The 27,426-nt window shown below is 39.3% G+C and overlaps 1 protein-coding gene and 1 non-coding gene across 2 annotated transcripts in view; both read left to right on the top strand.

Annotated features, from left to right (window-relative positions):
* Nucleotides 1-27,426, top strand: part of EFCAB2 (EF-hand calcium binding domain 2) — a 59,545-nt gene that overhangs the window by 22,499 nt on the left and 9,620 nt on the right. Inside the window, exon 2 of the mRNA XM_055084205.1 lies at nt 13,919-13,991. The gene's annotated coding sequence lies outside the window, so the exon portion shown is untranslated. The remainder of the gene's footprint in view (nt 1-13,918; nt 13,992-27,426) is intronic.
* On the top strand, nt 4,318-4,423 carry LOC112067553 (U6 spliceosomal RNA). Its single transcript, XR_002893343.1, has one exon. It is a non-coding gene; the product is annotated as a U6 spliceosomal RNA (small nuclear RNA).

The raw sequence follows: 27,426 nt of genomic DNA, 5'->3' as shown, positions 1-27,426 counted from the left end.
TTCAGTGTTATTTCTTAAGCTTTTTATTTGTTTGCTTTGTTTGGGCAGTGAGCAGCCATTTGGCAATGTTGAATTTGGAATTATTTAGCCCTTTTACAACAATGAAAAATGTTTTAGTCAATTAATTTAGTAAACATTTATTAAACCCTTGTTATAACCAAAACATCCATGAGAAAAATGCAGAAGGCATAGTGATTCAGATCTGCATCTGAGTCTTTTTCTCTGTCACTACTTTTCATCCCAAATTACACTAACCACCATGATTTGTTCTAAGAAGGTGTTATTGCAAAGAATGCTGAGAGACAGAATCTCAGGAGTCAGAGGATGGGGACCAGCTTCCAGTTCTGCTCCGTACTAGTCGTGTTCCTATAGGGTAGGTCAAGAGACTTCTCTGAGTTCCAGTTTCCTTATTTTTAAAGTGGGTATTATAATATGGATTGATGTGAGAATTAAATGAGTGAATGTATAGAAAAGTATTCATTTATTATTCAACATATATTTACTGAGTCCCTGTTAGGTGTGAGCTCCTTCTGAGTGTTGAAATACAGCAGTGAAAGGCTTCTGTCCTTCTGGAGCTTGTATTTTAGAAAGAAGAGACAGACAGTATACAAGCAAACAGATAAATAGATATAATTTCAGAGAGTAATAAGTGCTATAAAGTAATTAAAACAGGATGAGGTAATAAAATGTGCTCTAAATTAAAAATAGGATGAGGTATTAGAGAAGGAGGGGTGATTAGGTGGGATGGAGCAGTTTAAACATCCTGGTCAGGGAAAGTTTCTCTGGAGGTAATTTTTGAGTTAAGATCTTTAAGATTAGGAGACAGCCATGTGATGAACTGGGGGAGAGCAAATATGAAGGCCCTATGAAGAGAAGGGGTTTGTGTGTTGGAGAAAAGTGAAAAAAAAACAATGTAGCTATGAGGAGAGTGGTATAAGATCAAGTCAGAAAGGTCAGCAGGGGCCAAATTATGTGGAGCCTTGTAGGTCATGAAAGTGAGTTTAGATTATCAGTGCATTGGGGAGCCACTGGAGGGTCTTAAGCAGAGGAAATGCGTGCTGTGATTTTCACTTTTAGTGATTAAGTTAAAATGAGTGCATTGGGGCAGGCCCTAATCTAATCTGATTTGTGGCCTTACAAGAAGAAATTTGAACACACAGAGAGATACCAGGGACGCAGGCACACAGAGGAAAGAGCATGTGAGGACACAGCAAGAGGACAGGTATGTGCGAGGCAAAGAGAGAGGCCTTAGAGGAAAACTAAACTGGCCAGCACCTTGATCTTGGACTTCTAACCTACACAACTGTGAGAAAATAAATTTCTTTTCTTTAAGCCACCCAGTCATGGTATTTTGTTATGGCAGCTCTAGTAAACTGATACAGTTATGATAATGATGATGGTGGTGATGGTGATTTCTTTTTTTAAAAAATAAATTTATTTATTTATTTTTGGCTGTGTTGGGTCTTCGCTGCCGCGTACGGCCTTTCTCTAGTGCTTAGTTGCTCCGTGGCATGTGGGATCTTCCCGGACCAGGGCTCGAACCTGTGTCCCCTGCATTGGCAGGCGGATTCTTAACCAGTGTACCACCAGGGAAGTCTGTGATTCCTTGATAGTATTTATCACTGCCTAAAATTATCTCATACTTATTTGTGTGTGTGTGTGTGTGTGTGTGTGTGTGTGTGTGTGTGTGTGTGTGTGTGTTTACTTTCTCCTACCTGATTGTGAGTTCCATGGTTAGAGCAGGGACCTAGTCTATTTAATTCATGACAGTAAATACAGTGCTTAGGGCAGTGTCTGAGCCATAGCAGATGTAAAAGTAAAGATGTCATTAACTTATTTATTTATTGTATCTCTCTCTATAATGTCCAATATTTTATAGAGCCTTTTTTTATGAATATGCAGTAGATCCAGAGTTCTTCATTTGGAGGCTGTGAACTGTAGCTCATAGGAAAATATAAGAAATAACAGAAGGTTTTCAGAAAGTATATTTTAGCAGTGGAAGAATGATCCTCACTTATCATAGGGAACTTTGGAGAAAGAGGCCTTTTCTTTTTTCTCTTTTTTTTGGCCGTGTTGTGGAGCATGCTGGATCTTAGTTCCCGACCAGGGATCGAAACTGCGCCCCCTGCAGTGGAAGCGCAGAGTTTGTTTTTTTTTTAATTCAAGTATTTTATTCACAGCAAAGTAATTCAGTTATACATATATACATTCTTTTTCATATTCTTTTCTATTATGGTTTATCATAGGATATTGAATATAGTTCCCTGTGCTATATAGTAGGACCTTGTTGTTTATCCATTCTACATATAATAATTTGCATCCGCTAATCCCAAACTCCCAATCCATTCCTCCTCCACCCACCTCTGCCTTGGCAACCACAAGTCTGTTCTCTATGTCTGTGAGTCTGTTTCATAGATAAGTTCATTTGTGTCTTATTTTGGATTCCACATATAAGTGATATCATATGGTATTTGTCTTTCTGACTTTGCTTACTATGATAATCTCTAAGTCCATCCGTGTTGCTGCAAATGGCATTATTTCATTCTTTTTATGACTGAGTAGTATTCTATTGTATAAATGTATCACATCTTCTTTATCCATTCATCTGTCATTGGACGTTTAGGTTGTTTCCATGTCTTGGCTATTGCGAATAGTGCTGTGCTAAGTCTTAACCGCTGGACTGCCAGGGAAGTCCCGAGGCCTTTCTTTGAACAGAGTAGTTCTGTTAAATAAGGAGATGAGGCATTATTTCAGTTTCATGTCATGGCTTTGCCAAAATAAGCTTAGTCTGTGAAAAAATGCCTTCCACAAGGCCAAGGTCTTTGTTTTGTTTTCTATTCTACCTGACACATAGTAGTGTTCAAAAATATTTATTGAATAAGTAGAAATCATTTTCAAATCCTACTTTGTTCCTTCTTATACATTTTTGAATTGCTTTAAACATTTTCTCATACTTAGCCTAGTGTCAGCTATTTCATAGAGGAGGTACAATATTTTGCCTATTCTTTTCTCCTTTAGAATTGCAGTTATCCTGAATCAGGTTTTCACTTTGTGGTCTATTTTGACCTTAGACTGCCCTTAAGCTGAAGACTCACAACCTAGCTCAATTCCACTGGCTCCACCTTGTGTCAGGAACATGATACTGCACTCACCAAAACGCAGCCTACCAAGAGCCAGCCTGCCCCTGGCCAAACATTTTAAGTGGTCCAATTGCCGTATGTAAATTAAATGATGATGCCACTATTGGACAACCTTATTGTGACTCATTTGTTATGAAATGATTTCACCTCCATATCTACTACTCTGTATATAGTGCAGCTGTTGAAACAAATTCTTAACCAAAGTTAAACCAGTATTTAACCAAAAAGGCTTTTGGAGTTAGTCTGCAGTTCTTATCAATGTAAGAGAAATCTACTCTGATAAAAGAAATGCCTCTGCAGATTTTAAGGACTTTATTTTTTATAAATGTATTTATTTATTTATTTATTTATTTATTTCAGCTGCGTTGGGTCTCCGTTGCTGTGCACGGGCTTTCTCTAGCTGTGGCGAGAGGGGGCCACTCTTCGTTGTGGTGGGCGGGCTTCTCATTGCAGTGGCTTCTCTTGTTGCGGAGCACGGGCTCTAGGCACGTGGGCTTCAGTAGTTGTGGCTCGCGGGCTCTAGAGTGCAGGCTCAGTAGTTGTGGCGCAAGGGCTCATTTGCTCCGCGGCATGTGGGATCTTCCCGGGCCAGGGCTCGAACCCGTGTCCCCTGCCTTGGCAGACGGATTCTTAACCACTGCGCCACCAGGGAAGTCCCTCATGGAATTTTAAAAAAATTACCAGCACCTCAATTTTGGTAGGGCTTTCAGAGAAAATGAAAATCAGTTGTTTCACTTCAAGTCCTTAAAATCGGACTTCCCTGAAAAAAATCCATGAAATTGATTTAAAAGGAAGAAATTTTTTTTTCCAAAGGGAAAAGGTTTTTTTTATTTGTTTGTTTGTTTTTTACATAGGTTGTATTCGTTTCTGGTTTGTGTATATGGTAGAACACAAGTGAGTTGGTCCTAACCGAACACAAGTGAGTTGGTCCTAACTGTGCTGGTTGTTCAGGAGATGCACCTGTCTAGAGATGGCAGGGCAGAAGTCACTTGACCTGTTGAATGACATCGTTGGGACTCACAGGGTCAGTGGTGTGCTGGAGTGAAATCATGTTGACTTGTACCAGCTCATAAGAACTGATGAGTAAGTTTTCAGGAATCCTGCAAGCCATTGTCAAAACCTAACTCATAAAAAATAAGTTATATAAACTTACAAGTAAATGACACTAAAAGCAAATGTGCTCGCGTGGGCAGCACTTAGGCTAAAATTGGAATGGTACAGAGAAATTAGTGTGGCTCCTGCACAAGGGTGACACACAAACTTATAAAGCATTCTATACTTTTCCAAACGTTGTTCTATGTAAAATGTAAAATAAATATTTTTATTACCAGTGAAAAATAACAAAAGTAACAAATACTCAAAACTTACTACTTCCTAATTACTCTACTATGTTTTTGTCTTATTTATGCTCTGGAGATGACTTATGTCTCCTGTATGGTGAGGGTACCATGTGATGGTGTGCTATTGTGCACCTCTTCCCAGCTCCGCCTTGAATGACATCAGATTGGCATCTTTAAACTGACCGATAGAGATGCAAATGCTCCTGATCAGGGCTTTTCCTCCTGAGGAACCAGTTGACCACATGCACACTTCTGTACACAAATGAGTTTGTTTATGCCTTCTCTCTCTCTCTACTCTTCCAAAAGCCTAACAGAAAGACTTTAGAAGAAATTATTAAAATTTAAAAAGTGTTTTAATTTTATTTTACTACTTTGGTGTCAATATGTTTTTTAAATAGTTTTTTAAAGGTGACTTTAATAATTTTAAGTACTTTGATAATTTTAATAATATTAAAATAATTTTAAAAGGTTAGTTTAAAATAATTTTCAATCAATTCACTTGATTCAAAATTTTATTCAGTAGAAGTTAAATAGGTTAATCAGCCTTAATATTATATATAATTCTATCAATTACTTTCTTATTTCATATTTTTATTTCATTTTCTAGTTCCTGTCTACTATCTTATTTCCTCTTATTTCTGAACTTGTTTCTTTTATTTTCATTAAGCTTTGACATTTCTATTCCTTGCCTCCTAAAACTATATTTTCACCTCTTTCAGTGTTTTCTTACATTTTCCTTTTTAGATCTCTTCCTTTTCAGACCTCTCTCTTCCTAAAAATTTAATGGTCTGGTCGTTTTCTGGCCTCTGTTCTTTCTCGCATTTCTCTTTTTTTCTTAGCTCACCTTTAGGAGCCTTACAACACATGGGGCTGAATGTTCACAATATGGTTTTCTTCAGAATGGCCAGGGTCTCAGCCCCACCCAGATCCATCTTGAGTTCTTCAGAGCCCACCTGACCCCTTCTGCTGCGTCCCGTGTTCTTGGCACTAGGATTATAATGTGAGAGGAGCCCAGGGATCATTTGGTCTTTGTTGCCTCAGGACCTGCGAGAAAAAGAGAAGCTCCGAGTTACCTTTGCTTCTGCTGTCATTTCCCTTTACTGTCCTCTCGAGGACTCTATTTAGGAACCCGGGAGGCCTCTTGAAATATGATACCTCATCCGGTATCATTTGAAGAAAGAGCATACAAGAGAGGAAGGGGCTATGAGTGTTTAAACATCACCTCCCTTCTCCACCTCACTTGCCTTTGCATTAGTTTCTTCTCAGTCGCCCTCTCTGTGGCTTTTACAGGGCAGTGCAGTCAACCAATGGCCACAGAAGGCCACCTCCCGTTGAGCTGCCTTATGGGTCAGAGGCTGATCTGACTGTTTCGCTGGGACGTGCTACTCATCTTTAGAGAGCTTGAGCCCAGTGCTTGTTAGAGTCACTCACAAGGGGCAGGGCAGGAATAAAGACGCAGACGTAGAGAATGGACTTGAGGACACGGGGAGGGGGAAGGGTAAGCTGTGACAAAGTGAGAGAGTAGCATGGACATATATACACTACCAAGTGTAAAATAGATAGCTAGTGGGAAGCAGCCGCATAGCACAGGGAGATCAGCTCGGTGCTCTGTGACCACCTAGAGGGGTGGGATAGGGAGGGTGGGAGGGAGACGCAAGAGGGAGGAGATATGGGGATATATGTATACATATAGCTGATTCACTTTGTTATACAGCAGCAACTAACACACCATTGTTAAGCAGTTATACTCCAAAAAAGATGTTAAAAAAAAAACAACAAAAAACCAGCCCTTTTCCTGCAGCAGCAGGAACAGTTCCCTGTGCTGCCTTCTCGTTGTTTGGTTGAGGGATGAAAAGGGCTCCATCCTTTTCATATGCTTTTCTTTTACCTGAAAGAATGGTAGACTGGTATCCAGCTTCACCTCTACTTGTACTTCGTGAAACAGAATATTTTAGATCTATCGTCTTGCTAAGTTTTCAATATTAAATTCTAAAATACTGAGGAAAAATGTTGTGACTAATATATTTTATTGTGAAACTGAGGGCAAAGACATCCTTAATAATCAGCTTTTCAAGCCAAAATGGTAAAGATGGTATAATATGAAAGAACAAATTGTTTTATGAATAGTTTATACAAGGCAGAATTTCTTACTACTTTGGTTTTGATTATGAGAATGAAATGAAGTTTAAAAAACTTCAGGCTTATGAACGAATAGTAAATGGTACACTGAACCCTTGTGTACTTTCACTTAGATTCACCAATTTTTAACATTTTGCCACACTTGCTTTTGATTGTGTTAACTTTCTCCATATATATGTACATATATATTAATATGTATGTACATGTATATATTTATATGTACGTATTTTTGCATTTTATTATTATTTTCATTTTGCTGGACTCTTTGAGAGTAAGTTGTAGACACTGGGACCTTTTCCCTTAAATACTCCAGTGTGTATCCTCTGAGAACAAAAACATTCTCTTTTATAAGCCACAGGTTTTGTGTGTCTGTGTTTTTAAAAATAATCTTAGAGTCAGACCACTTGGGGAGAAATTTAAGAAGCCATTTGGCTCCTTCCCCTGCTTCTTGCAGGTAAATTCCTAAACAGTACAAAATTGATATTTTCCAGGAGTGATAAACACAGATTCCTACATAGACCGGGCCTGTAATATAAGTGTGTGAATCAGAAGTGTAGGACAGTTCTCATGATATTTATGTATGTCCCCTCTAAACAAAGAAGCAAACCAATGCTATGCTAAACAAAACCTTATCTGAGGGCCACATTTGTTCTTTGGGTCATCAGTTTGTGATCCCTGGATCTATCTTCAAGGCTCTCATAGGGTGGCATATCCACAGCTTTCTTTAGAAGCACCTTGTTATAGTCAAGAAGTTCTCCTTTAAGCCTAACTAAATGCTCAGTTGAGATTTATGAGAGACAGCAGTGTGCAGTGGTTAAGAGTATAGATTCTAGCTTGTGTATGTCTGAATCCCATTTCCAGTATTTACTAGGATCTTGGGAAATTTACCTGATGTTTCTGTGGTTCAGTTTTCCTTATTTGTAAAACAACAGTACCTACCACACAGAGCTATTGTGAGGAGATATTTTTTCTCACATCTGTACAAATCATGATCGTGGTATAAGGGAGGTGAGTGAGATGTGAAGTCTGTTCTTTCTAGGAGTCTTAGAGGAGATGTCCATTCATAAGCCAGAAAGCTAATTAATCTAGTTTTCTCACATCATGAGAGATTTTGTTTCTGTTCTCATCCCCATTCTCTACTTAGCCCTCTTGTCAGACTTCTCCACAGCTGCCGAGATTTCCCTAGTCCTGAGGAAGTTGTTGCTTTAACGTATTGGCTATATGTGACCTCAGGCAAGTTCTTTAACACCTTTGGGATTTAATTTCTTCATCTGTAAAATGGAGATAATAGTAGTACCTACCTCATAGGGTGATGAAGGTTAAATGAGTTGATATATGCACTGTGCTAGAATGTGCCTGGCACAGAGTAAGTGCTGTGGAGCTGTGCCATTAGGTATGACATGCATTCTCTTCAGTAGGCATCCTCCTCAACTGTGTATTCTGTACTTGTGGTCTAGATTTTCTTACCACTAGCAGTTTTGGGGGCGGGGGGGAGCAGTTCTCTTCCTCTCTCCTCTGTAAGTGCTGTTATTAAGATACCAGTGGTCTTCTTTTTGTCCAAATCTAAGATACTTCTTATTCTCTTAGCCTTCTGTAATATTTTTAACAGTAGAGATCATCTTGCAAATAAGGGTACTGGGCAGGGGGCATTTAAGGGGGCTATAGGAAGAAGAGAGGGTCAGATAAAGATAAGGGAACATGGGAGTGAGAGAGAGACATGGACTGATTGATGGGTTGAGACCCAGTGAGGGCAGGATTTTGCAGAGGGATTAGGTGTGGAGTGGATGAGTGGGAAATGGAATCGACAGTTACAAGATAAGTAATTTAGAAGAAGTATTGTGATAGCAAAAGGAAGCTGAGAAATAGAATGGTTGGAGGTGGTAGGGCACCTATCAGAAATTTTTTCAGGATAAGGAAGATATGTGAATGTTTTACAGCAAAAGAGGAAGCAACTAATAAAGGAAAAGAGTGAAGATGGTGAGAGAGGCAGGTGTGTCAAGAATAAGAGCCAAGACTGGAACTAAGAAAAACTGAGAGGGGTTAGCTTTGTTAGGAAGAGCACTTTTTATTCCTCCAAGGTTGAGAGCGTAAGGAAGAGGGTATGTACATACTTCTAAAGTGGTGTGAGGGAAGTGCCTGGAAAGGTGGCGGTATGAACTGAATGTTTGAGTCCTTCTCAAATTCATATTCATATGTTGAGGCCCTAACCCTCAATGTGATGGCATTTGGAGGTGGGGGCCTTCGGCAGGTGATTAGGTTTAGATGAGGTCATGAGAGTGGAGCCCCCATGATGGGATCAGGGCCCCCAGAAGAAGAGGGAGACCAGAGCCTGCTCTCCTCTCCTCCCACCCTGTGAGGACACAGCAAGAAGGTGGTTGTCTACAAGCCTGGAAGAGGGCTGTCACCAGACCCCGAATCCACTGGTGCCTTGATCTCAGACTTGAAGCCTCCAGAACTTTGAGAAATGTTTGTGGTTTAAGCCACCAAGTCTGTGGTGTGTTGTTAGAGCAGCCTGAGCTGACTGAGCAGGTGGTCGGAGGGTTGCTGATGGTGCCACAGCCTTAGCAGTTTTCATCTGTTCAGTGCAGGAGGTGACAGGGTTTTCTGCTGAGATTAAGGGAGTCAGTGCTTTGGAGCTTGAGGCAAGAGAGGCTTCAGAAGAGCTGTTTGGGGAGGCGTTTTCTAGGGAATCAACAGGCGATGAAAGAACGGATTGTCAGGCGACGTCCAGGACACTTGATGCTGGATGGCATGAATTTGTAGTGGGCCATGGTTGATTTGTTTTGTTTTTTGTTAAATATTTTCTTCCAGCAGTGGTTTGCAGGAACAGGAAAGTAAAAATTAGAGATGCTCAGGGTTATGGATCATTAGAGCAGGCAGGATGGAAGTTAAGTGGCCCAGAATCCAGGATGGTGGTAATGGCAATTTTGAATGGTTGACTATAGAATATTGAACAACCATATGTGTAGATTAATTAATTGCTAAACACAGCTGTGTGAGTGAGCCCAGGGGAAACCAGTGGAGGAACCGTCCAGCCAACCCACAGAATTATGAAAAATAAGAACTCATTGTTGTTTAAGCCCCTACGTTTTGGGCAGCATGTGACCCAACAACGGAAACCTGCAATGCTCTGCCTTGAGTTGGACAGCTGCAACCGAAAGCCTGGGGCCAAGGGAGCCGGTGCAGTAGGAGGTCAGGCCCTCAGGGAGTGGAGCCGGGGAAGAATGGAGAGGGGTTCTGGAGGGGCACACAGAGAATATGCAGTAGAGCAGGTGAAGCACAGGCTTTAGAGTGTGAGAGCGAGGGCCGGGCTCGCTGTCTGGAAAATGGGTGCCTAGAGAGGCAGGTCGTGGTGGTGAGTGGCAGATAAGAGCCTGTGCCTCGCCATTCACTCTTGGCAGAGGACCTTGCCTTTCCACACAGAGGCGAGGCAGGCCTTCATATCCCACTCCCAACCACAAACTAGGCTTACAGATGTGAAGCGCATGATAGGCTAGAGGACAAAGATGTGCCACATTTCTGTATTTTTCTAAATCTAATCAAATTCCATTTTCCCATGTGCCAAGACCAGGAAAAGGTCAACATTAGCAGTTCATTGGCTTCTCCGCCTCCTCTCTCATGTTGCACTGGGATCCCAAGGCTAATGCAGTCTTTAGGCAAAACAAGGACAAGGAAGATCACTGTACTGCTGAGATGCCGAGGCCTGAAGGCGGGGGTAGCATCGCCTTCCTCTGTGCCAAGTTCAGCCGAAGGGATCCTGACCACAGCTTCCGGAGCCCCAGAGCACAGAGGAAGAGGTTAGCTTTCCACAGGAGGCAGGGTGGGTGAGCTAGCAGACCTGTTGGTTGTGTACAGGTGAGCTCTTGAGTTTTGTATGGTTCTTTACGCCACTGTGGACTCATCAGCCGAAGGGTCTTTGCCCTTTTCTCTTATATCATCAGGCCTTTGTGTTTCAGGACTAGAGAGAAGGAAGTTTCTTGATGCTTAGAGGACATCATTAGGCTTTGTTTTCTGTGGTCTGTGTAGGCAAAGTGTGACAGTCTAGCTAGATGCACTCAGAAGAACAGAAGATGGTGATAGGTTCTTCAAAGGGAAGTAGAAAGAGGGATAGAGTAAAATTTTCTAAGATTGCGAGGAGGATCCTGCCACCCTCTCACAGGTAGCAACTTGCTGGTGGCAGGACCTCAGATCGGACGGCTGTGTGGACACAGCACTAAGCACCTGGCCCAGCCCTTCCCACCTCCTCTGGAAGCCCACCTGCTCAGTTGACAGTGCCCTCATCAGCCTTCTACTTTGCACTGGCTCATTCCCATTGATCTTAAAACATGCTCACCTCTTTCTGGTCTTAAATTAAAAAAAAAAAAATCTTCCTTGACACCATGTCCCCCTCCAGACATCTCTTCTTCCCCTTCACTTTATAGATCCATCTACCTCAACCCAGTGCAATCTGATTTCTCCCCCACTTTCAAGTGAAACATCCTTGATCAAAAATCAGAACTGATTTCCTTCTTCACTGCATCCAGTGGGCATTTCTCAGAACTTGTCTTACTCGACCTCTCAGCAGCATTTGACACCAAAGATGACTCAATTTTTCCATCTCTTTCCTTAGCTTCCATGACACCACCCTGTCCTGAATTTCTGCTTATCCACCGGCTCCTCTTCCCTGTGTCTAGCGCAGGTACTAGACCATTGTGTCAGTGTAGGTACTCCTCTGAGCTCTTCCTGGCTCGTCATCTCTCCCAGCCGGACACTGTTCTTTTTTTTTTTTTTTTTTTTTTTTGGTATGCGGGCCTCCCTCTGTTGTGGCCTCTCCCGTTGCGGAGCACAGGCTCCGGACGCGCAGGCCCAGCGGCCATGGCTCACGGGCCCAGCCGCCCCGCGGCATGTGGGATCCTCCCAGACCGGGGCGCGAACCCGGTTCCCCTGCATCGGCAGGCGGACGCGCAACCACTGCGCCACCAGGGAAGCCCCGGACACTGTTCTTAGAGGAGCTCTCCTGCTCCCGGGGCTCTGTTACCAGATCTGTGTTTCCAGCCCAGATTTTCTCCTGTGCATCCTTATACATGTCAAGTCTATGGTTTGCTTTTATCCCTCTTGAAAGCTAGTAAGTTAGTCTGTTACTGTTTCATAGATGTTGGCAGAAGACATGAGACCTGGGTCAGCGACAAAGGACTTCATTTAAGTATGGTTGAGGGACTTGCCTGGCGGTCCAGTGGTTAAGACTCCACGCTTCCACTGCAGGGGGCACGGGTTCAACCCCTGGTCGGGGAACTAAACTGCCACATGCTGCGAGGTGCGGCCAATAAATAAAGAAATAAGGTTGAAAGTTTCTCAGAGCAGCGCAAGGAGGGGATTGATTATGTTGCTGACACAGCACAATGTAATTCTAATTTTCTCTTTATGTACTGTACTTGTCTTTGCAAAGTGTGAATCATGATGGCAGCTATTGCCTAGAAAAGTACCATCAAAAGGAGTATTACACATATAATTTAAAATTTTCTAGTAACCATATCTTAAAGAAGTAAAAGAAAGGGCATTTTAACAATATGTTTTATTTAACTGATATGTCTAAAACATTATGATTTCAACGTGTAATCAATTAAAAATTATTAATGACATATTTTACATTTTTTTTCACACTAAGTTTTTGAAGTCCATGTATATTTTTTACTTAGAGCCCATTTCAGTCTGGATTAGTCACATTGCTAGTGCCCCATAGCCAGACGGAGGTAGTAGCTACGGTACTACATGGCTCAGGCCTGAAATTTCTCTTTTTCCCCGTCCCACCTCCCTGATATTTCTAACCTGCAAGGGCGTTCAGGCCTTCCCCAGCTCCCTTCCCTACCCTCCCTTTGTTTCTGTGAGTTAAGGAAGCCTTTATTCTTGTCCTTCTGAGTCTGGAGTTGAAGCAGTTCTCTGATTCGAAGAACAGAAGGCCTAGGAGGTTACGGAGGGGATAAATCTGTGAATACTTCTCAAATTATATTTTTTGTCCCTGCCTCATTAACTATTTGTTCTAATGTATGCAATAGCCCCGTCTGATGTTACAAGAACATTACTACATTGGTGTTAGCCAGTTTCATGGGTCATCTTTAGGGGCTTCTTGAGAGAAAGTATAATCTCATAAAATATTTTTAGTGTCTAGTAGTAGCATCATGTTCAGATCCTGCCTCACTGAGGGCTGTGGGCAGGAAAAGCAGTGCAGAGGTGTTGAGCCTAAGGTGCTCAGGGAGATGTGAAATAGAGTTGGCATGAAGACCTTACTTGTTTAGCTGGCCTTCAGATCAATCAGTGAACGTTGAGAATCCTGTCTTCCACAGTTACTGACTTTAGGTTTTTCTCTTAAGTTGATACTCATCCTGCAGCCTCCTTAAGTGAAGAACTTAAAAATTCTTATTTAAAATATTTTCTCAGTAAAATAGAGAGTAAATATAACACCACCAACATTAGCCAGAATGGTAAAGAAGCTTAATATTCTAGTTAAGTGAATATTTGTGAAATTAACATTCAAAATGTCACAACTTTTTAATCATTTTAAGTGGAAATATTTAACAATCTATTATAAATCCTCTGTCTCAGCACCCAGGGAGTACTGAATATAATTTCTCCTTTCCTTAGGCTATTTGTTGAATTGAATTAAATTACCATGGGGCGGGGTGGGGAGTAGCTGATATTTACTGGGTGGCTGCTCTGCCAAAAGCTGTGCTTATGTTATGATGGCTCTTTGCCCTTAGACTGCTCCCAGTCCAGTTCTGAGTATTTCAAGGGAGGTACTGGGTTTTACCTACCAGGCAGGATTATGTGCACAGGGATTAACCTGCCCAGTCTAGCAAATTGCAGGGCTGGAGTTTGAACCCTAAGCAGTCTGCCACTAGAGCTCATGCTTTTAGGTTCTCTGCCACTAATGTAGACTTCACCACATTAGAAATTATCATCCTCATTTTACAGATGTGGAAACTGAGGCTCAAAAGAATTAACTAACACTTAAAACCAGTTAGTAAGTGGCTGACCTTTCTTTTTCTTATTTCTCCCTCCTTTCCTTTCCTTTTCTAGAACTTTTTGATTTTGTCCCAGGCAGGGCTTGCACTTGCCAGTCAACACAAATACTTCTTTCTTCTCTCTTGGGTTCACTTGTCTGCCTTTTCCTTTCCTCAGAAAGTATCTTCCATCCTCCTGAGGCAATATTTATTGTATGACTTTGTTTGCTATGCTACATCTGCTCTGAAATAATTTAGAGAAATATAGCACTTGTCTTTTCAGAGTTTATATTCTAAAGCAATTGACTGCTTTTTTCCCCAGAGAGATCGGAACAATTATCAGGTCATTAGGATGCTGCCCTAGTGAAGGAGAGCTACATGATCTGATTGCAGAGGTAAGTAGGGCTAAGAAAGATCCATTCAGCAGACTCTCTGCGCGACTCCATCTTCTTGTAATTAAAAAAAAAAAAAAAATCCTTACCTGAAGTGAAAAATGCCCTAAACTACCAAATGTGCTTAGTGAAGACATTAGGACAGCTATATGAATTAGCAAATCAACAGGATCTGCAAGAATTAATATCAGATCTTGAAGAAGTGTTTATGACCAGGTAATGCAATGGATCAAGTAAGGACCTCACTTTAGATATCACACACTTTATAATTAGCTGAAGAAAGGCCAGTAGACACAGGGGATTGACTGTATGCAGAGGGAATATTGACAGATGAAGGAATATAGTAAATAACGTCAGTTCAAAGGGGATAGTAGCAGTAGAGACTACAGAATATATTTGGGGAAATATAACTAACTTTCAGAAGCAATAGTAAATAAAATAATAACTACCTTGACACTGAATTTTGAAAATGCTTATTTGTAATAGTGTAGATGAGTTGCTGGAGGGAATTATCTCATAAAGCAGTGATGAACAGCCCAAGACCAGAGAGCTTCATGCCCTGTTTGGTTTTCCAGAAAAGTGTCCAATCTGATTTCAAGTACAGCTTCCGTTCAACAAGGCAGAGGCCTGAGGGGGAAAAAAACTACCTGGGCAACCACCAGGAGAAGAATCTTTTCAGAATTGCTTATCTAGGTGTGTGGGTTTTGGTGGAGGCCAGGGATCAACAAAGAGGATAGGAGAAAGGCAAGGAAGTGTGATTTTATTTATCTCCTTCTTCCTTGCACCCAGCACAGTACTTGCTTGTTCAGTGTTACACAGAAGAGAAGGAGTTGTGACTCTGGGTGAGTTGCTTAACCTCTGTGAATATCAGTTTCTCCATAATGACACCTACTTCAGAGTTTGCTTCAAAGATAAATGAAATAATGTATAAGAAGGCATGTTTTGAATCCTAAAGCACATGGAAGATTAGAAAGATGACTCTGTTGCTCCACGTTAGCATTTTGATAACTAAAAAGAAGTACCAATTTTTCATTAGCATTTAAAAGTATTCAGTAAAGCAGGAAATTGTTTTTTCATTTTGGGGTCCAGTAAAGGTATTATTACTGAGCAGATGGGGAAAAAAAAATCTGTTTTCCTTCATTGGTCCTCACTGTTTAAAAAAAAAAGATTTTGATCACTCCCGTAAAGTGATCATCATCAAAGCTAGAATTTGTGTTAGGGAGAGGAAAGTTGGCACTGTGGGAGACCTAGGAACTGGAAGATGAATTTACAGCGAAATCATAATTATTGTGTGTAATTGAGTAGAGTAAGGGAGCAGTAATGAAAATGTCTCTGAAAGTCAGATCAGAAACTTTAGAGCCTAATTCTTTTATGGTTTGCTTGTATGTTTTAATCTGTAGCAGGGATCAGCAAACCACAACCCCTGGGCCACAACCCCTGGACCAGTCTACCACCTGTTTTTGTAAATAAAGTTTTATTTGAACACAGCTAGACTCATTTACTTACATGTTATCTATGGCTGTTTACTTACTACAAGAACGGAGTTAAGAGACCATATGGTTTGCAAAGCTTAAAGGATCTGGCCCTTTACAGAAAGATTTTGCCAACTCCTGAGCTATAGGTTTCTCTGGCAAAGTAGAGCAAATACCACATCTAGTGTCAGGAGATCTAGGTTCAAATCCCATAGCTACCACTTACAGCCATGTCACCTTTGGTGAGCCACTTAATCTTTCAAAGCCTGGTTCCACATCTGCAAAAGGAATGCAACAATACCATAGTGTTTTTATGAAGATTAAATTTAATAACTGTGAGGAATCAGCTGTTACTTTGTGGGCCCTCAGTGCATATTTGGGTTTGCTTGCTCTGTAGGTGGCTCTCTACCAAAATGCCCCCATGGGTTTGGGTAGTTAACCACAGAAGGTGCTCAGGTCCCAATGTTTTATTTTGTCTTTACAGTTTTCTTAGGTACATTGAAAAAACTTTTGAAAATTACAGATATTTAGAACAGTTATGGACCAGTAGGGATCACTGAGCTGTCTAAGCCCATAAATGTTTTTCTATTCTTGCTCACAACAGTTTATTCAGATTAAATTCTAGCCAAATGCTTAAAAAGCTTTGGGTGTGACTACCCTTTTTGAAGTTTCCCAGATAACTGAGAGGAAAAAAGCATGTAGATATTTGTATGATTCAAATACATTTAGAAAATCAAAGCTACATAATAGTAAGCATCTAGGGGTAAATGTCATATTGCTAAATGCTCTGTCATAGTTTCAGAACTGAAACTGTTTCTGCCTCATTTGCTCTGAAATGAAATAATGACTATACATTAAAATTCTTCTGTAAAAAATTGAAATCTGTGTGTGGTTCTCTAGTTGTCATTTACTTGAATTTTAGTGTCGATGCATACTAACTTTCAGCCCTCCCCTTCCTGGAGATCAACTTGAAATCTGATGTATCTCTTGAAATAGGTCATTTAAAAAATCACTCAGCATTGTTCCCTCCACTTAATATTCTGTAGTTAGCCACTTGCCCCAAATAATCTCTGCCTGTGTGGAATATCACAAAACCCAGCAACTGTGAGAAAGGTTAATAAAAATTTTGCCAACATACAGGTTACTAAACAATTCTTCCTTTAATATTAATTTAGAGCTATCTAGGATCTTCAGTGTGCAAGAGCTGGGAGGAGATAATGGCATTTTAGTACAAGTGGAAAGGATATATAGAGGTCTACATCCTTTAAAGTTCAAACCTAAGTGGTATTATGGAGAATTTAAAGTAATTACAAAGGAGAACTAAAAGATGTTTAGAAAATAATACCAATGTTGGTGAGATTATTACATTGCACAGTGATTTTTTAAAAAGGTCAGTTCATCAGGAGGTTTTAAAAATCATAAATGTCTATGTACCTAATAACAGAGCTTTAGTATACAGGAAGCAGAAATGGACAGATTAGAGGGAGAAACAGACAATTCCACAATCACAGATGAAGATTTCAGTAACCCTCTCTAAGTAATTGATAGAACAGCTACATAAAATAACAGCAAAGATATAAAAGATACAAATAACACCATCAACCATTCTGACCTAATTGATATTTATAGAACACTACCCCCAACAACCACAAAATACATGTTCTTTCCAAGTGTACATGGGATGTTCATTAAGATAGATTAAGTACTGGGCCATAAAACAAGTCATAACAGATTTTTAAAAATTAAAATCATACAGGATATGTTTTCTGATACCAAAAAAAAAAAGAATTAAATAGAGATCAACGAGAATAATATCACTAGGAAATCCTCAAATACTTGGAATTAAGCAACATACTTTTTTTTTTTTTAAGATTTTTTAATGTAGACCACTTTTAAAGCAATACTGTGCTACAGTATTGCTTCTGTTTTATGTTTTGGTCCTTTGGCCCTGAGGCATGTGGGATCCTAGCTCCCCAACCAGGGATTGAACCCACATCCCCGGCATTGGAAGGTGAAGTCTTAACCACTGGACCACCAGGGAAGTCCCTAAGCAGCATACTTCTAAGTAACTCGTGAATCGAAGAAGAAATCACAAGGGGAATTAAGAAAATACTTTTCCCTGAACAATAATGAAGATGCAGTGTGTCAAACTTTGTGTCATGCAGGTAAAGCAGCACTTAGGGGACAGTTTACCACTTTAAGTGTTTATATTAGAAAAGACAAAAAGATCTAAAAGTAATTATCTAAATTCTCATCTTAAGAAACCAGAAAAAGAAGAGCAAAGTAAACCCAATATAAATAGAACGAAGAAAATTATAAAGAGCAGAAATCAGTGAAATACAAGAAGAACAGAGAAAATCATTGAAAGCAAAATACTAGTCTTTTCAAATACAATTGATAAACTTATAGCTAAGGACATCAAGATACAAATTACCAATGTCAAGATTAAAGGAAAGCACAGGGAGCTATACTCAATATCTTGTAATAACCTATAATGGAGAAGAATCTGAGAGAGAGTATATATATATATATATATATATATATATATAACTTTTCTATATACCTGAAACTAACACAACATTGTAAATCAACTATACTTCAATAAACATTAAAAAATAATCTTTCAATTTAATTATGAAATTTCCCTTCTACCAATTCTTAATAGTATGAGATCTGTAGTCACTGATCCCTGCTTCTTGAAGCAAAAATTAAAGAGTAACTTCTGTGTAAAAAAAAAAAAAAAGATAAAGGAGGGGTTATCATTATCCTTCAGACACTTTAAGAGGATAATAAGGAAACATTATGAAAAACTTTATGCCAATAAATCTGGCAACTTAGATAACTGGACCGATTCCCTGCCCTGACAGACTAAAATTACCAAAACTAACCCAAGAAAAACTGGAGAATTTGAATAGTCTCATATCAATTACCAAAATTAAATTTATAATTAAAAATTTCCCACAAAGAAAGCTAGAGATTCAGATGACTTCACTGGTGAATTCTCTCAAACATTTATGGAAGGTAGTACCAATTCTATACAAAAATCTTTCTGAAAATATTATAGGAAGGAACACTTTTCCAACTCATTTTCTGAGGCTAGTATTACTCTGATACCAAAACCAGACAATCATATTACAAGAAAAGAAATCTATAGACCTTATTAACATAGATGCAAAAAATCCTTAATAAAATTTTACCAAATCAATTTCAACAATATGTTAAAAAGGGTAATACATCTTGAGCAGGTGGGGTTTATCCCAGAAATTTAAGGTTGGCTTAACATCAATCAATGTAATTTACTACATTAACAGGACAAAGTAGATAAACCATATGATCATTTCAATAAATACAGAAAAAAAACACTGAAAAAATTCAACACCCATTGAAGATAAAAATATCCAGCAAACTAAGAATAAAAGGAAGCTTCTCAACCTGGCTGAGGGCATCTACAAAAAAACCTAAGGCTAACATCTTACTCAGTGGTGAAAGCTCAGTGCTTTTAACCTAAAATCAGGAATGTCTATGTTCATCACTCCTATTCATCATAGTACTTGAAGTCTTAGCCAGTGCAACAAGGCAAGAAACAATAAAAAATACACAGTTTGGAAAATAAGAAGTAAAGCTGTCTTTATTTCAAACAACACGATTGTTCATTGAGAAGATCCTAGGAAATTTACTAAAAGCCATTAGAACTAATATATGAATTTAGCCAGGTCACAGGCTACAAAGTCAACATACAAAATTAATTATATTTCTATAAACTAGAAATTAACAATTAGAAAAATGAAGTTAAGCAAGCAGTTCCATTTACAATAGCATAAAAAGTGAAATAATGAAATTTAACAAAGGCGAGACTTATACACTGAAAACAGCAAACATTGTAGAGGGAAATTAAGATCGAAATAAATGCATAGATACACCTGTTTGTGAATTAGAAAGCTCAATATTTTTAAGACGGCAGTTCTTCTCAGATTGATCTATAGATTCAGTACATTTTCAGCCAAATCACAGCAAGCTTTTTTGAAGAAATTTACAAGCTGATTCTAAAATTTGAACGGAAAAGTGAAAGACCTAGAACAACTGAAATAATTTTGACAAGAAAGGGCAAAGTTGGAGTTACACTACCTCATTGCAAGATTTACATGAAGCTGCAGTAATCAAGACAGTATTTTATTTGTACACATATTGTGTGGTATTGTGCACAGTGTGATATTGTGTACACTGGTCCGATTGCTGTGGCTAGGACTTTCAATATTATGTTGAATAAAAGTGGCAAGGGTAGGCATTCTTGTCTTGTTCCTGATCTTAGAAGAAATACTTTCAGCTTTTTACCATTGAGTATGATGTTGGCTGTGGGTTTGTCATATATGGCCTTTCTTATGTTGAGGTATATTCCCTCTATACCCATTTAATTGAAAGTTTGTATCATAAATGGATGTTAAATTTTGTCAAAAGCTTTTTCTGCATCTATTGAGATGATGATATGATTTTTTTTCTTCAGTTTTTTAATGTGGTGTATCAAATTGAAAACTGATTGATTTGCAAATATTGAACCATCCTTGCATCCCTGGGATAAATCCCACTTGATCATGGTGTATGATCCTTTTAATGTATTGTTAATTTGGTTTGCTGACATTTTGTTGAGAATTTTTGTGTCTATGTTCATTAGTGATACTGGCCTGTGATTTTCTCTTTTTGTGGTGTCTTTTTCTGGTTATGGTATTAGGGTGATTCTGCCCTCATGGAATGTTCCTTTCTATTCAGTTTTTTTGGAATAGTTTGAGAGGGATAAATGTTAACTCCTCTTTAAATGTTTTGTAGAATTCACCCATGAACCTTCTGATCCTGGACTTTTGTTTGTTGGGATTTTTTGTTTGTTTGTTTGTTTGTTTTTGCGGTACGCAGGCCTCTCACTGTTGCGGCCTCTCCCGTTGCAGAGCACAGGCTCTGGACGCGCAGGCTCAGGGGCCACGGCTCACGGGCCCAGCCGCTCCACGGCACGTGGGATCTTCCCGGACCGGGGCACGAACCCGTGTCCCCTGCATCGGCAGGCGGACTCTCAACCACTGCCACCAGGGAAGCCCTGTTGGGAGTTTTTAAATTACTGATTCGATTTCATTACTGGTAATTGGTCTGTTCATATTTTCTATTTCTTCCTGATTCAGTCTTGGGAGATTGTATGTTTCTAGGAATTTATCTATTTTTTCTAGATTGTTTATTTTATTGGTGTAAAATTGTAATCTCTCATGATCATTTGTATTTCTGTGTGCAGCTGTAACTTCTCTTTCATTTCTGATTTTATTTATTTGGGCCCTCTCATTTTTTCTTGATGAGTCTGGCTAAAGGTTTATCAATTTTGTTTATCTTTTCAAAGAACCAGCTTTTAGTTTCATTGATTTTTTTTTTTTAGTCTATTTCATTTATTTCTGCTCTGGTCTTTATGATTTCTTTCCTTCTACTAACTTGAGGTTTTGTTCTTCTTTCTCTAGTTGATTTAGGTGTAAGGTTAGGTAGTTTGTTTGAGATTTTTCTTGTTTCCTAAGGTAACCTTGTATCAGTATAAACTTCCCTCTTAGAACTGCTTTTGCTGAGCCCATAGGTTTTGGATCATCATGTTTTCACTTTCATTTGTCTCTAGGTATTTTTTAATTTCCTCTTTGATTTCTTCAGTGATCCACTGGTTGTTTAGTAGCATATTGTTTAGCCTCCATATGTTTGTGTTTTTTTGCAGATTTTTTCTTGTAATTGATTTCTAGCCTCATAGCATTGTGGTTGGAAAAGATGCTTGATATGATTTCAATTTTCGTAAATTTACCAAGGCTTGTTTTGTGGCCTAGCATGTGATCTATCCTGGAGAATGTTCCACGTGCCCTTGAAAAGAATGTATTCTGCTGCTTTTGGGTGGAAAGCTCTATAAATATCAATTAAGTCCGTTTGGTCTTATGTGTTATTTAAGGTCTGTATTTCCTTATCAATTTTCTGTCTAGATGATCTGTCCATTGATGAAAGTGGGGTGTTAATGTCCCCTATATTGTATTACTGTTGATTTCTCTTTTTATGTCTGTTAATATTTGCTTTATGTATTTAGGTGCTCCTGTGTTTGGTGAATATATATTTACAGTTGTTATATCTTCTTGTTGGGTTGATCCTTTTATCATTATATAATGTCCTTCTTTGTCTCTTGTTACAGTCTCTTCATTTTGCCTAATTCTCTTTGTTTATTTCTATGTATTAGGTAGGCCAGTTTTGTTTCCCAATCTTGGAGTAGTGGCCTTATGTAGGAGAGTCCCATGGGGCCCAGCAGCACACTCCCCTCTGGTCACTAGAGCTATATGCCCCCTCTGTGGGCTGCGTGTGCCCTTCTATTGTGGCAGGGCTGACTACTGTGGGCATGCTGGTAAGCGGGGCTGGTCCCCAGCCTAGTTGGCTGCAAGGCCCTGCCTCCTGCAGTGGCTGTGGTCCTGCTGGAGGGTGGGTAGGCTTCCTGTGTGGTTGGCTGAGCAGCCTGATGAGGGGAGGCAACTGCTGCCGGCCCACTGGAGGACAGGGCTTGGTCCATCCGAGGCTGTCTGTATGGCCTGGGGAGGGGCGTTAGGGAGGGGCTGCTGCCAGCTCACTGGTGGGTGGATAAGCCCCCAGCACGAATATACTAGAGGGAGGATTCCACATGGCACTTGCCAGTGCTGGTGTCATTGTGGTAGAAGAAGCTCCCAGAAGTGGCTGCTGCCAGTGTCTTCATCCCTTGGAGGTCCAGCTGCTTCCTGCCTCTTTGGGAGGCTTTCCAAGATTAGCAAGTGGGTCTGACCCAGGCTTCTTTCAAACTACTGCCTCTGTGCTAGGATTCGGAGTGTGTGAGATTTTATGTGTGCCCTTTAAGAGTGGAGTCTCTGTTTCCTACAGCCCTCCAGCTCTCTTATACATGAAGTCAGACATTCTGGGGGCTCATCTTCTGGTGCAGGACCCCTGAGCTAGGGAGCCCAACATGGGGCTTGAACTTTTTGCTCCTTGGGAGGAACCTCTGCAATTGTGAGTATCCTCCTGTTTGTGGGCTACCTACCTAGGGGTATGGGTTCTAGCAATACAGTGTCTCCAGCCCTCCTACCTGTCTTGTTATGGTTACTTCTTTATATCTTTAGTTGTGAAAAGTCTTTCCTGATAGTCTTCAAATAATTCTCATAGGGAGCTGCTTTGTAAGTTGTTGTAATTTTGGTGTGCCTGTGGGAAGGTGTGAACTTAGGGTATTCCTACTCTGCCATCTTGGCCACACCCCAATCCATCACCTTAATATAATCCTTGTTAGTATTTCAGTGTGCATCCTCCCATATTATTTTCCTGTACATGGTTTTAACATGACAGTAATCTTATAGTACAGTTTGGTATATACAATTTTGAACCTTGCTTTTTTCCCTAATTATATCACAATGATTTTCCATGTTATTACAAAAATTTCATTATTTAAAAAAATACATGCTGATTAAAATTGCACAAGAAAAAAGTAGGGGAGTGATCTCTCTTGTATCCATCACTCAAACACAACCAGAATATTTTACCTTTTTACTCAATATTACATCAAGATGATTCTTCCATACTATTATCTAATTTTTAAAAAGTAACATTTTAAGAAGGAAATCCTGTCATATACAGTAACATGAATGAAACTTGGAGATATTATGATATGTGAAAATGCTAGTCACAAAAAAGACAAATACTTCATGATTCCACTTACATGAGGTATCTAAAGTAGTCAAACTCTTAGAAACAGAAAGTCTAGAGACTTCCCTGAGGTCCAGTGGCTAAGACTCCATGTTCCCAATGCAGGGGGCCCGGGTTCGATCCCTGGTCAAGGAACTAGATCCCACATGCCGCAACTAAGTGTTCGCGTACCGCAACTAAAGATCCCACATGCCACAACGAAGATCCCACGTGCCGCAACGAAGACCTGGCACAGTCAAATAAATAAATAAATGTTTAAAAAACCCAGAAAGTCTGTTGTTGAAGATACATAGAGAGTTTGAGTAAAATTGCTTCATAAAATATAAAAACAGTGATATTTTTAAATTAACATGTTGTTATAAATGTGATTTTAAATATATCTGTGGACCTAATAAAGTTTATACAGTATTTGCATATTTATTGTGCTAACCAAATCTCAACCCAGGATAGAGCTTTTCCTCCAGTCTTATTGCAACACAATTTTAAAACAATTGCTTTTGATATAAATGGGTAGATGATTACCTTAGTGGTAATTGCTTCAATACTTACTGCCTCTGTCAAATAGGAGAGGGCTCTACTAGGAGTAGGAAGGGACACTCAATGCCTCTGTGGAGAGAAAATGAAACTGAAGGGTGTGAAACAATTAGTGTAGCTGGAGCCTCTTACCCTCCCCACCCCAACCCTGACCTGAGGATAAAATGGGGAAATTAATGGCTTGACAGCCACTGAACTCCCCCTATCGCCTCAAATTATAGAAACTTACAGTTGGAAGGGACCTTATTGATTACATGGTTTAGCCACCTGTTGATTCTTAGACTCTCTGATAGTCCAGCCAAAAGATGATTCAGTCTTTTTTGATACTTCCAGTACTAAGAGACTTATAACCCAAAAGAAATATATATCCCAAGTTTTACACAACAGCCTCTGGAATGTTTGGAGTAAATAAGTTTTCTAAATAGGTAGCTTTAAGATTCTTTATTTGTAAAGATAATATAATTGGCAAATGCCAATGAATTTTTGTTATTATTTTATTCTATCCAAAGTAGAGAAATATTTTCTAAATTGTATTTGAGTTTTGGTTTTGAAACATGATTTATGTCCAAATTTGTGTATATGGTATTCAAGTCGAACTTGAAGTATCTCCTCATCTCCTTGTTTTTATATTTTTTACTATAAGTAGTTTAAAAAAATCATATGTGTATCTATTTGGTGACCTGGAACTAGATGAAATGTAGGTGCTTTATAAACCATCTTAACTACTGGTATTATCTTGCTTTCTTGAAGCATGAAATAGTTCCATTTATTGACTGATTGTATGTCACTGGGGAGAAATGAATTTTCACTGTGTTTTATTATACCTATCAGTGAGTTCAGTGTTAAAATAAATAATGCTTTAATGAGAAAAGAGATGGCCTGATGATTTCACTATGGGAATGGGAGAAAGAACCCTGGGCTATGATCCCATCAGAACACCTGACCGACTTTGAGGACCAAGATTAGGCACTTCACTTCCCTGTGCCCGAATTTCCTCAGAAGCAAAACAGATTAAGAAAATTTACTTTTACCAAAGTAGAGTGAGAAACAGTATTTGCCTCATGCTTTGAAACTTAGATAAATGTTGCTTTTTTAAAAAAATCCCACAGTATTTACATATTTATTGAGACTTCTCTGTATTGCGCACAAGGGTGCAAAGAGACTATGGACTGTCTGAAGGCACTGTGCTAGCCTTGTGCAGGTGGCCCCTTTGTGTGGCAAGGAAGCAGTGTCTTCAGGTCGCCTCTACCACAATAGCTCTTTGGAGGAGGAGAAGCCAGGTGTATCAGGGTGGACACCTGCTGGCAGGCTATTAAGATGAATTCACTATAAATGGTACTTGAAGGCTAAGCTGAGGATCTTCCTGCAAAGAGGTTTTATTTCCTTTGCATTCATAAATGCTACTGAGGTTACTTTCTAATTATTACCTCCTTTCAAGCTCATAAGCCTTTCTCTTAGATGAAGCAGACTAGATTATAACTTACTTTGCCTCATTCATGTTTGTAGTAACAAGATATATTTGTTTTGTTTGTTTTTATCTTTTGAAGAGGAGGGAGGTGTTTGGCGGCTGTCTATTATTCTCCCTCTCCTGTCAGTCCAAGAAGCATGTAGGGGAACAGCAAGGTGGAGACATCACTGCTGCTAATCCACATACCCTGTCCTCTAGGCAGGGATCCAGGGCTCGAGGGACAAGATATTAGCCTAGCAGTTTAATACATTCACGTCACATTCCATGTGACATTTTACAGATAGGAGGCAACATCAAACTTCTGTAAAAAGTTAGGTCCATATGGTGGGTCAAGGAGGATGTGTCTAAAATTTTAGCACCAGAGATTGATTCTTTTAGGAGGAGGTATCATTGCATGTTATAGATCAGAAGTGTGTACACTGTTGATTAAAATAATGATAATCATAATAATTCAAGGCTCACAAAGAACCTTTATGTCATATCTCATGTAAGGTTCACAACAATGTGCGTGTGTGTGTGTTTGTGTCTGTGTGTATAAAGTTCGCTAGAGCTGCTGTAACAAAGTACCACAAACAGTGGCTTAAACAACAGAAGTTTATTGTCTCACAGTTCTGGAGGTTAGAAGTACAGAATTAAGTTGTTGGCAGGGTTGGTTCCTTCCGTTGGCTATGAGAGAAGGATCTGTTCCAGGCCTTTCTCCTTGGCTTGTAGATGGCTTGTCTTCATGTTCACATGACGTTCTCCCTGTGTGCATGTCTCTGTGTCCAAATTTCTCCTTTTTATAATGACGTCAGTCATATTTGATTAGGGCCCACCCTAATGACCTCATTTTAACTTGATTACCTCAGTGAGTACCCTCTCTTCAAATAAGTCACATTCCGAGGTACTAGGGGTTAGGACTCCAACATATGAATTTTGGGAAGATACAACTCAACCCATAACTCTACCTATCTATATATGTATATATACAATATACTATAAAGAATGGTTCGATATTTGATATATTTCTATTAAATCTTAAAGGCATTTTAATATGTGGATTTAAATAATCATTGAGCCATCATTGCATAACATTTCTGGAAAGTAGTGTTTTTGCCCTGTCTTACTCATGGCCTCATAAAGTTAACTAGTTTGTCCTGCACCAGAAATAATAGAAACACCTCTTATCCTCCCTTTACCCACTCATTTCCAGATTGCTGGGAGTGGTATTCTACCCTACTCTTCTTGTTTCTCTTTTATGGTAGAGGAACGTACCAGATTTTTTTAAAATGCCTTTTATTTTTTATTTATTTTTTTAAACTTAACTTATTTATTTTATTTTTACTTTTTGGCCATGCTGCGCAGCTTGTAAGATCTTAGTTCCCTGACCAGGGATTGGACCCAGGCCCTCTGCAGTGAGAGCACAGAGTCCTAACCACTGGACCGCCAGGGCATTCCCTAAAATGCCTTTTAGAAAACCAATGGAATCCAAATAAAGCATAAAGTTTGGTAAATAACAATGTGTCAGTATTGGTTCATTAGTTGCGACAATGAACCAAGTGTAGTTGTCCCATAGTAAGGAAAGGGTAAATAATAGAGGAAACTGTGGTGGGGTGGGGTGGGGTATATGGGAACTCTCTACTATCTTTGCAAGTTTTCTGTAAATCTAAAACCATTCAAAAATAAATTTATTTAAAGAATAAAAAACTTTTTGTAATAGAAAGTAGTATATAGTATATATTATACTGTTCATTAATGCTGTACTTAGAAATATCATATAATTGTATTGTTTTTATGCCATTGCTTGTACGTCTTTTAGTACAAAAGAACAGATTAGATGTGGCCTCTAGAGGACAGTGTTGAGTCATAGAAAGATTTTCACAATCTGCCCAGGTTGAAGATGGACTTACACATTTTTAGTTCTTCCTTTTTTTTAACCCCAAGGCCCCTGTTTGTTCATTATCCCTCTTTTAAAAAAAAGAAAAAAAAAAAGCTAAGGAAAATGTATGCCTCATCTGCTATCCTGATTTATTGGAGATTTGCTTTAACTTATTATTTTTGTGGAGTTTTGGGTCTACACAGATCTATCAGGCCAGAATGACCTGCAACATTTTCACCCATGTTCAGAGCACCAAGGGCTTGCAGAGGTTGTGCAGGAGCATGGCGATGGAGGGGAAGCATTATGAGGGACATAGTATGTGTTTGTGAATTCTCATGTGATGGAGAGAGTGCTATAGAGTTGAACTCCCTTTAGAAAAACTAAAAACAGTTT

The sequence above is a fragment of the Physeter macrocephalus genome, chromosome 4 (assembly GCF_002837175.3).
Source record: "Physeter macrocephalus isolate SW-GA chromosome 4, ASM283717v5, whole genome shotgun sequence".
Lineage (NCBI taxonomy): Eukaryota > Metazoa > Chordata > Mammalia > Artiodactyla > Physeteridae > Physeter > Physeter macrocephalus.
Note: the sequence above shows the minus strand (reverse complement) of the source record. Positions and strands in the feature narration are given on the sequence as shown.